This window comes from Coptis chinensis, chromosome 7 (genome assembly GCF_015680905.1).
Source record: "Coptis chinensis isolate HL-2020 chromosome 7, ASM1568090v1, whole genome shotgun sequence".
Lineage (NCBI taxonomy): Eukaryota > Viridiplantae > Streptophyta > Magnoliopsida > Ranunculales > Ranunculaceae > Coptis > Coptis chinensis.
Genome location: NC_141462.1, coordinates 33,089,958 through 33,101,379, shown reverse-complemented (window position 1 = coordinate 33,101,379; position 11,422 = coordinate 33,089,958). Strand labels below are relative to the sequence as shown.

General features: G+C 39.1%; 1 long non-coding RNA gene across 1 annotated transcript; it reads right to left on the bottom strand.

Annotated features, from left to right (window-relative positions):
* Window positions 1–1,901: 1,901 nt before the first annotated feature.
* LOC147487178 (uncharacterized) lies at window positions 1,902–8,221 on the bottom strand. The gene is made up of 3 exons (XR_015202649.1): window positions 7,859–8,221; window positions 5,903–7,476; window positions 1,902–2,566 (listed from the first exon to the last, which is right to left on the bottom strand). It is a non-coding gene; the product is annotated as an uncharacterized LOC147487178 (long non-coding RNA).
* Between the last annotated feature and the right edge of the window lie 3,201 nt (window positions 8,222–11,422).

Sequence of the window (11,422 nt, the reverse complement as noted above, 5' to 3'; positions counted from 1 at the left end):
TCATATGGATTTGGTTCCTTAGCATCGTCCCATAATCGATGTAGGAGAGATTTAAGTGGTCGAGCCTCATTCCTATCTTGAATAGGACTGAGGCTCTTTGGTGTATATTCTGGTGATGGTGGCTCTGTCTCTATCTTATCAGATTTCAAGACAGTAGGCTTCAAAGTTCTCCTATATTTCTTTGCAGTCATGCGTTTCTTGGAAGCCTGTCTCCCAAGATCTAGTTAAGTTTTCCTACAAGTTTCGGGTCTATGTGACTTAGGCATTGTGCCTTAGTATTCATATGACCGTTGATAGAAAACAAACAATTTTATATTCATGCAATAGTAAAAATCCAGATTCAAATAATTACTGCATGGTAAAAATAAACATCCTAATGTCAATTTTTAATCATGGAAAAATACATGTGAAAAAATCCTAAAATTTCTAGAGAAATAATCTCAGAAATAAATTTCCATGTAAAAATTTCTAAGAAAAAAAATTTCCTAGAAAAAAATTTCCACTAATTATTTCCCATAAATAATTTATTTTGCAAAAAAAATTAAGCAATATCTAATTAATTTTAAACAACCTAATTATTTAAAAAATTAATTAAAGATTTTGAAAAAACCAGCTTTTCAAAAATGTAGATCACAAGATCAAAACCGCAAACAAAAGCATCTTTGACCATGGAAAACCGGCTCGATGCCAATGTTGGATTTTTATCTATATCTCATGCATGATTCCTATGATATATACAATTACGTTATACCACATGCATAAAATAGCCAATGCGCGAAAAGGAAGATCGTACCTTGGTCCGCGACTTTCAATTTGAAGTTCCAAGCTTTGATCTACGGAGAAGATGTTAAGTGACACACTCAAGATCTTCTTCTTCTTAACTTTGCTTGAGTCAAGTTCCAACCACTTAAACGGAAGCAACCTTTTTCCACGAACCCAAGAACCAAGAACCCGACAATGGCTAGGGAGGTAACCTATGGAATCTCCACAAATTCACCTATTTCTACTTTAGAAAATGTTGGAGGCTGCCATTAAAGGAGAGAGCTTTTCTTGTTGTTCGGATGATTAATATGTGAGAGGTGGGGGTCTATTTATAGAGGTTCCCACCTCCTCAATATTGGATAGGATAGAGTCCTATACTCATCTAATATCGATAGGATAGAGTTATATACTCATCTAATATCGATAGGATAGAATCCTATACTCATCTAATATCGATAGGATAGAGTCATATACTCATCTAATATCCGATAGGATAGAGTCTATACTCATCTAATATCGATAGGATAGAGTCCTATACTCAGTGGTTTATCCTTATCTTGGTGGGCGTCTATCCAACCTTATTTCCAACATGGTTTAATATACTTGCATTGGAAAGATGGAGTTACTTACCCCCTAGCAGTGAAGATATTTCGATAATAGATTAGAAAGGGTGTTGTCAAATAAATTTGAGATGGGAAAGTAAAAGTGAAACCCAATAGAAAAAATAAGACAAACAGTAGAGAGAGAAAGAGAACTAACCTGTGATAGCTTTTAAAGAGACGAGACCCAAATAAGAAAACGTAGTGAAATAACAACCCTTAAAGTCGCAAACAACGAAGAAACTCGTGGCGGGATAAGTTTCATTCGAATTTGTATTCGCAAAGAGAAGGGAAAGTCAATGTGTGATGCGACAGAAGTACAGAACACAATCAAACATTGTTTCCTCTAATAGCTCAACAGATTAGGAGCATATGTATATAAGAGTACAGATAACCAATTGCAAGCAAACTTTAGAACCACAAGTAAGACATATCACAATTAGACATTGCATCCGGCAAACCATTGTATGACCAACATATGAAGTCAAGCCGAAAAAAGAGAGAGTAAAATGATTTTATAAGTAAAATGACCAATATATATGCTAAAAATGTTGTATATATATAACCAAAATGGTGTTGTATAAACTGTTGTACTCTTATATATAACCAACATAGCTCATAGGAAAAGTTTACATCAATCTAACATAGCTCCAATAGGATACTTCAAGTAGGCAAAGGTCTAAACAAGAGAAGGATACATGCAAAGTGAAGCTCGAAAACCATATGCGATATGGTGGCTAATACAGTCACACAGCAAAATGAAATCTAAACCTGACTCAAAAGCACACTCTGACAACCACATTGGCAGTGATTAGTGACCCAAATGACCCATACGAAGGACACTTCATGTTAAATTGTCAAGTGTCTCTCCCCTTTCGATTTTCCTGGCGCCACTGTCCATTCCAAAAGCTGGTTTGAGTGAAATGTGGCTGCCCACAAGTGGATGTGCTTCAAGATACTGCTCATCCCTTTTCTGAACTCCTTCAATTTCAACCAAACGACAATTACCACTAGTAGTGTTGTACGAAACCAGATCCTTGTTACCACAAACAAGTAAAAGTTCCCCATCCTTGCTTACTTTTAAAAGTTTCCCAGCAGTTACTTGTGGACCAACTCGCAATTGGAGTTGCAGACTTCAGCGGTTGCAACGCTTCCTGTTTGTTTTTTTCTCTTGTATTGGTTCTAAACTCAAGTAGTGCAGAGCTCTGCACAGAACATACATAATGCCTTACTTTTCATTTAACATCTTAAAAGCTTAAAGAAATGATGGCATTAGTAACTGGAAATAAATGATACTTGATATGCAGTTTCTAGTGATATTAAAAAAGCACATTTGCATCCTGCAAAGACAGACATCTATAACTTTTGCACATAATCACCTCACAAGTGTATCCATTTGCATCACCAACTTATCTAATTCAGAACCCCTATATATGAGACTTTTTTATGCGCAGTTATAAGTGCCACTCTTGTCGCATATTTCTCATTCTTCAGTGCGCAACAACACATGTTCCCAACCTTCATCCCCCAAAAACCAGTTAACAGAGGAAGAATGACTAATTTACACATAGGTAGAAGATGCCATAATTCTACAAATAGATTTAAAACAACTGAAATAAGAACAGGCGAGATGCGAAATAGCTACATTTCGTAGTATTGCATTGAGAGAACCATTTCATAGTCTGTCTATCCCTCTTCCACTATATATATAACACATAAGCCCATTTTACTTTAGAGTAATTTGACGAAGATATAACTATACAGAGTATTATTAATCAAGATATAACAGCTACTCATAATTTCCATCTTTAACTCCAGATACACGTAAGCTGAAACATGTTAAAACTAAAATAATAGGTGCCATGCGGCACTCTTAGGAGGCTGCAAATCCTTTAGCCTGATAGCCTCTATATATGACAGTACGATGCTCCAGTAGGATAGGAATGTAGAAAATAAAATTGGATTAAAGAGGACCCCTACGAATAGGTTTAAAGAGAAGACAGTATTTAATTCATTAGTATAATATTAGCTATACTACCTATAGCTTGAAAATAAACGCATCCTGAATATTTCTGTTATGCGTCCTTGTGTCAGATGAAGACTTATATGGGTAGAAGAGCTGATAAATAGAGACTTCCCTCTCAACTGTTTAAAGACAAACATTCTTTGACAACCGAGTGCCCTAGCCCTTAGGGATTATATTATGGGTAGGGAGACTGCAGTAAATTTCAACAGGAACGATACAGCGATACACTGGAACCTATATTTGGTAAGACTTGTAGCTCAATGATCATAACTCTAGTTTGCCCCAATCTTAACTGAGCTTATTTCTGAAGAAAAAGGAACCACTATGCCAACCTAGCTAGCGACCTTCTGCAATAGCAGTAACAGAGGATGGAAGACCTGCACCCAGAGTTCCACTCACGCTTGATCAAGACAACAACAATCTGGTTAACGATAAAGGTATCATATTGCTAAAATCAGCTTACCTTGCACTTGATAGGCATTCTACTAAAGTTAGATGGTCTCAAGTTTCAACTGGCATGGGGCAAACTAGTGCATACCAGGCATTTTTTCTACATTTGGCTTCTCTTCTCTGGAAGACTGCAAACTCACGATAAATTTGATCCAAAAGAGTCCTTGCTCTGAATGTTGCCTTCAACATAGTGTCAGATCCCAGAGAAAACTCCAAGCACCTTTATTTCTTTTTATGTGCAGTTATACCAAGGATGTGTGGACATATCAAACGGAATCTTGGAGATATAAAAACTTACGAAACTAATGCTAAGAAAGAGGGGTCAGATATTCAGGATCTCTGCTGTGGTAAATAGTACATGGGAAGAAAGAATCAGAAGAAGGTTCTGAATAAGGGACTTCAGAACCACAATAGATGTCGTAATACATATCTCCATAACATACATCACATCCAGCAATCCAATGTATGAACTAAATACGGAGTATAAAGCCAAAAGAAGAAAAAAATAAAATGATTACGAGTATCATGGAATTATTAAGATATAGCATGTCTATAAGCAAACAAATAAAGTTCATAGGAAAAGCTCACTTAGACTCACACAACAAACCTACTCTGTAGATGCTAGTCGCTCATATATTAGCATGCTTATCAGCAGACAATTAGAGTTCATGGGAAATGTTTACGTATACTCACCCGACACAGCTCCAATAAGATACTTTTAATTGTCATTGGTCTAAACAAGTAAAGGATATTATGTTCAACATATAGTAAGGCTCAAAACCCAAACAGTGTAAGGTGGAAAACACGATGAAACATAAACGTAATTTTATTTACATAAACCTGACTCAAAAACTTATTAGTAGGATATTAGCTATATGACCTAGAGCTTGAAAATAACCGCTCATCCTGAATATTTCTATTAAGCATCCACGTTCCGGATGAGGGCTTACACGGGAATCAGAACTGACCAATAGAGAGTACCCTCTAAACTGTTTAAAGACAAGTATTCTTTGACAACCGAGTACCCTACGGATTATTTATCAGTCTTGAGACTGTCACAAATTTTATCAGGAACAATACAGCAAAATACTGGAACCTATATCTGGTATGACTTCTAGCACAATGATCATTCTATTTTGCCCCTAATGTTACTGAGCTTATTTCTGAAGCAAAAGGAACCATTAGGCCGACCTAGTGACCTTCTGCAATATCTGGAACAGAGGAGGTAAGACCTGCACACAGAGACACACCTCACCATTACCAACTCATGCAGGGAACATACTGCTAAAATCAGCTTAACTTGCACTTGATAGGTATTCTATTAAAGTCATGTGGTCTCAACTGGTACTGGGCACACTAGCGCATCCCAGGCATTCCTTCTACACTTGGATTCTTTTCTCTGGAAGACTACAAACTCAAGATCAATTTGATCCAAAAGAGTCCTTACTCTGAATGTTGCCCCCTTCAACAGTGACAGAGGCCAGAGAGAACTCCAAGCACCTTTAATTCTTTTTCTGTGAAGTTATAACAAGGAGGTGCAGAGATATCAAACCAATCCTGGATATAAAACTGGTGAAACTAATGCTAAGAAGGAGTGGTCAGTTATATTCAGGATCTATTAAGGCAAGATGACTACCTCTGAAATTATTAAATCATTTGTCTGTCCTTTGGTAAATAGTATAGGAGGTGAATGAATTGTAAGAAGGTTCTAAATAGCGAATTTCATAACCACGATAGATATCGTACTACATATCGCCATAACATACATTCCATCCAGGAATCCCTTGTACGAACTAAACACGGAGTATACAGCCAAAAAACAGAAAGAATAAAATGACTACGAGTATCATGGGAATCATTGAGATATAGCATGTTTATAAGCAGACAAATGGAGTTCATAGGATAAGTTCACATAGACCCAACAAAGGTACAATAAGATACTTTAAATTGTTAAAGGTCTAATCGTGTAAAGGATATTATCTTCAAAATATTGTAAGGCTCAAAACCAAATGAGGGTGAGGTGGTTAACACAACGAAATATAAGCAAAATTTTCTTTACACAAACCTGACTCAAAAGCTTACTCCCACAGCCACAGATGCATTGATTAGTGACTCGTCTTCCCTATTATCTCAAAGACACTTTGTCAGACTTAATTTTTCTTCTCTCTGATTTTTCTAGCGCCACTGGTCCATTCCAAAAGCTGATTTAAGTGAAATGCGGCTGCCCACAAGGGGATGTGCTGCAAAGAAATAACGATTACTTCTTTCTAGAACCCCTTCAATTTCAACCAATCGACACTTGCGGCTAGTGATGTTATAAGAAACCAGGTTCTTGCTACCAGAAACAAATAAAAGTTGCCCATTTTTGCAGACTTGTAAAAGCTTCACATAGTAATAGGGCATCCCAAGACCTCGGCCCCCCAGCGAATCAAGTTCAATACAGAACTGGTTCACCCAAGACTCCTTAACATTGTACTTGTTCATAACCCAAACTTGAATATATGGTTCAGATGAGCATTGAGAGATGACCTTCAAGCACCCCAAGTGTATATGCCCCAAGTGTATATGGATAACAAGAGTTTTTTAGCAATTGCAATGTTGGAGTCGGAACAAATCTGAATTCTTCCACACCCAAGTGGAATGATACAATTAGAAGACTTTTTTTTTTTTTGATCGGTGATACAATTAGAAGACTTCCTCCTTCCTTTAAGGGGTCACTCTCATCATTATCGCTAGTAGTTATCCAGTGAAGAGATCCATTAACTATAGGTGCCGAAAGTATTCCAGAATCTCGAGGAAGCACCTTGGGGACAACACCCACCTTTCTCCTCCAACTAGTACTTCCTAAAGTAAATATTTGAACTTCATTGTTGAAAATCTGGGCATTGTAATTACAACTTTACGAACAGCGAAGATTACGAGTCATGGTAACCAAAACCAGATAAAAACTTACCAACTGTCTATACCTCATCAACCCAACCGGGAACATTGCGTTTAGGGACAGTGAACTTAGGGAGTTCACCAGTTTGTTTAGTAATGGGGTTAAACACATAAATGGGGTTGCGAGGAAGCCAAGTATAGTCAACCACAACGATTTCTGAAATGTAGACAAAACCATTACAAGCACCCAGGGTTTGAGGCACGTTGTAGAATGTTTGTCTAATGAATTCAGTATCAGTGGTTTTGAATGGCTTGATCTTGAAAATGTGTCCTTGTTCATTTGATGATGGGTCAAGATAGTAAAAATAATTAAGGCGTCCATTAAGGTCATTGTAAGAGAGATAAATGTCAGGGTGGATTTGGAGGAGGTGGGTGAGTTGGAGTTTCGGAAATGTGGAATCAGAAAGAATAGTGCACCAGAGTTTGGAAAACACTTACATTGTGCAGTTGTTTTACAGGGTAGTCTTGAAAGGGATGGTGGTTGTAATATCTCTTGATAGGTTCTCTATTTTTTTTGCTTCTTCTTCCACAAAGAGAGAAACAGCTGAGCGACAGCCGACAGAGAATAGTACGATAGAGGTAGGTAGGGGACTAGCCGACTAGGGGTGCTAGGGTTTCGCGACCAAAGCTTGTGGTACTTAAACAGTTAAACTAGTATACCCCAACCACGGTGGGCATCGAACGAAGAAGAGTAGTTACCTGGAAATAATGAAGCAGTTGAACTGTATAAGCAATGGCAGGGGAACAAAAATCAATCAACATACACAATCCACAGTCAAGAGCAATGAATGACGTACTAGCTTATATGTTCGACTTTGGATATAGCTAGAATTTCAAAAAGACTATCAAATAGTTCAAGGATCACATGAAGATTACCAAGTACCAATTATATAATAAGAAACGCTATGACAGAATATTTTTAACACTCAAAACAGTTGTGAAATCAAGAAAAGTGAATAATTATTTCATGAATCTGACATAACTTAGCAACTCTAGAAAGAACCAACCTAATAATTAACCTACTACTCTACAAATATCTAATATCAACTTGATAAAGCATTGAGGATAAAGGAGATGATACCTCAAAGGAGACAGCAAAAAACTCGTATCGTTTTTGACGGAGGGAGGGAGAAAATGCAAAACTCAAAGAGAAGTCTCACAAAGAAGTCAACTTGAGAATCACGTAACAGCATAAGGCCTAGTGATGTGTATTGCAAGTAGTTCTTTTGTAAGGTAAAATCCTCTCTAAATCCTAAGCCCAATACATAAACTAATCCTAGGCCCAAATAGTGGCGGATTTTGAATTGAATTTGACCTGATGACCCACACCTAGTTTGCTGGGTATGGGTATCGAAAGTAGACTCAAACTATAAACTGGGTGGTTATGGACTTTGGTTGTGTTTGGTTCGTTGAAATATGATTCCAAGAAGAAATTAGATTCCTTGATTTGTTTTTCCATTAATTGATTTTTACATGAATCTGGTTTATGTATGTTTGGTTAGAAATGGAAAATTTTGTTTTAGCATAGTTTATGTAGGGGAAATTCCGTGTATCCCCTGATCTTTCTCTGTGCCTTGTGATATGGAATCTTTTACTGAATAGAGAAGGGATGAGATGATGGTGAGTTTAGGGTTGAACCGTTTGACGGTTGCCTACGTATCTTCTTTGTTCCATTGGAAAATCAAACCCTATTTTGCGTAGTTCCTAAGAACGAATCCCCATGGTATATATAGGAAGGGTGACGAGAGTCCTATGGTTAGGGCTGTCCTCATCGCTTGTGAGTTCCCTTCCATCTTTGGACTCAGCCTTCCTATTAGGATTCCTCTTTTTATGGAAGTCTGAATCTAGACCATATCTTGTGAGAGGTAAGTTTCCTTGTTGATCGTAATGTCACATCGTATATGGGAAGATTATATCTAAAAAGTAACTCCTAAGATATGTCATCACAATTCCTTCCTTATCATCAAAGATCGCCATCTTCAGTTTCCTTCTGTTCAGGAACTGTCTATATCAGTTCCTAACGACTGGGGTAACTGTTATGTTTGAAGGCGGTCAATCATGTGCTTGACACATGTCCACTAAACACTCGTGTTAAGCACGAGATCACTTATTCACAGAATTGATCTGATGGTCCTCGTCTCATTCTGGACATCTATAGTCTTAGGCTATTTCCCACACACATGTCATCTATTCAAAGTGACGCAAATCCCCTACGATGCCCCTCGCTTCATGCCGCACGCATGCGCGTGGAAGCGAGGCGCCGCTTTTGGCGAGAATCATTTTTCCAAAACTGTTGTTGGGAACTGCGGACGTACTTAACTAATTAAGGCTCTGAAAAGACGGCTCGAACAGACACTCCGTTTCCCGAAAAAGGTAATGATGGCAGTTCCATCCCGAAAAGACGCAACGCTTGGGCTCATCCTAACCGTCTATCTTGTCTGTATATAAGAGATCTGGTGAGAGAATTTTCATTATCTCTTCTACTGCCTTTTTCTGCATACTGAACCTTTTGATATCCCGTTAGGGTTTAACCAAAGCTTGAAACTTTTCATCTTTCTCGATCATGAATCCCAACTGGTCACTTGTAAACTTCGGAGATCTTTCCTCCCTGGAACTGATCCGCGCAAAATTTCACATCCCTGAAGATATTGGCTTGGAGTGGGGGAGGATATCTGATAAGTTGGCTTACAAGGAGGTGGCGCTCATCACCATTGGTCAACTTAGGGCCGGACTCACTCTTCCCCTCCACCCATTGCTTCGAGAGTGTCGATTCACTTCAATCTTGCTCTTGGTCGCAAAGACACCCTGCTTTTACGAATCTGTTATGTACCCTGCCCTTCTCGCCAAGAGACATGGATTTGCTCTCAACCGTTGGGTGTTCGGTTACTTTTATGAGGTCCGGCGTATTCGAGACCAATCGTACTATTACCTCATGACCAGAGACAAGAATTCTCCGATCGTCTTTTTTGAGGGGAAGTAGAGTGACAAAGGCTGGGCTGATCACCACCTTCGTGTATTGGGTGATGCTTGGGACATTCGCCCCTCCGATGACGATGGTGAGCCCATGGGAATTCCTGTGCCAAGAAAACACACCCATGCTCCAACCTGTAAGTCTTCCTACTTAGGTACTTATATAACTTGATATAGGAGTCTTTTGCCTGAATATCTTTTGCTATTATTCCTTAGATGACTCTTCCCCCTAGAATGAACTAACTGCAACTGATGCTGCTATGGTGGACATTATCAAGAAGATCCCCAAGGAACAGAGGATGCCTTGGGTGATAGTTCCTGATCCCACCCATCTTTTTGAATATCTCAACATGTCTACTGAAGAATTGCTGCAACTTGTTCCTGGCTCTTCCCCCTTTGGAATAAATACTGTGAATTCTGGGCGCACAACACTTCCTCCTCCTGTTGATCAGGATGCCGGACTTCTTCCTCCTCCAGTTCAGGATGAATCCTCTCTAATTACTAGAAGAAGAGAAAATAGCAAGGAGAAGAGTTCAGAGGCCGTTTCCAGTGAAGCTGCGACGTCGGGTTCAGTTCAGGAGCCTGCTGTCATTGATGATTGTGTGATCACCGGTGAGCTGATATGGGCAAAAGAGGCTGCTGAGAAGAGAACTTGCGAGCTGCAGATCCAGGTTGACCAGCTCTTGGTGAAAGAGAAGAAATCTGATACTGGTTTTAGGAACATGAGAGACACTATCTCCAACCTTCGGAGCTCTCTGGAGAAAGCCCAAAAAGGAGCTGCTGATGTTGTCGTTTGGAAAGTAAAGTTCTTGGAACTGCGCGCCCACTTCACTACCCTGCAAGCAAAACATGACCAAGTCCAAGGGGAACTTAACCGTAGGGACACTGAGATGAGGACCCTTGGGCAAGCCATTGCCCATGCAAATGAGGTCATGTCAGGTTATGAGAAGGCTCTAAAAGAGAAATGTCTTCGCTCTGATAAGAAGACTGGTGACCTCTTGGCAGAGACCTCTGAGTTCTATTCTCAAGTGGTGAAGGAGGTGAGGTAGAGGTCAGCTGAAAATGCCGTTCACTTTGCTCTGAGAGTACTTGATGTTTCTCAAGAGTCATTCGAGGCTGCCAGACAAGTTAAGTTTGAGGAGGCTATTGAGGCTACTGGATATGTCTCTCAGTTGGATGCTCAGAGGCGAGTGACCAACCCTTTCATCTTGTTTCCTGATCTAGACACCAATATCTCAGCTATCCAAGAAGAACTTATGCCTGATGCTTCCTCATCCTCTGAAGAAGACACTGATGATCACATGCCTCCCATTCAACTTCCTTTTCTGCCAGTTCCAGTTTCAGGTGAGTGTTCTATTCAGCCTTCAATCGTTCCAGTTAATCCAAACCACACAGTCTGTTCCTGAGAGTGAAGCACGAGTTCCTGATGCTAGTGCAATAGCAATCACTGATGGTGAACCAAAGTTTGACTTTACCCCTGCTTCATAAGCTTTTCAGTTGATGATTCACAAAAACAATTTTTAAACAATTATTCTATGGATCTGTAATATTGAGCTATGTAGCTCACATACAATTTAGTTACCGAGCTATGTAGCTCTTCTATTTTATGCATGCGTACTATTTATTTACTGAGCTCTGTAGCTTTTCTAGTTTATGTATATACTAGCTTTCGAAC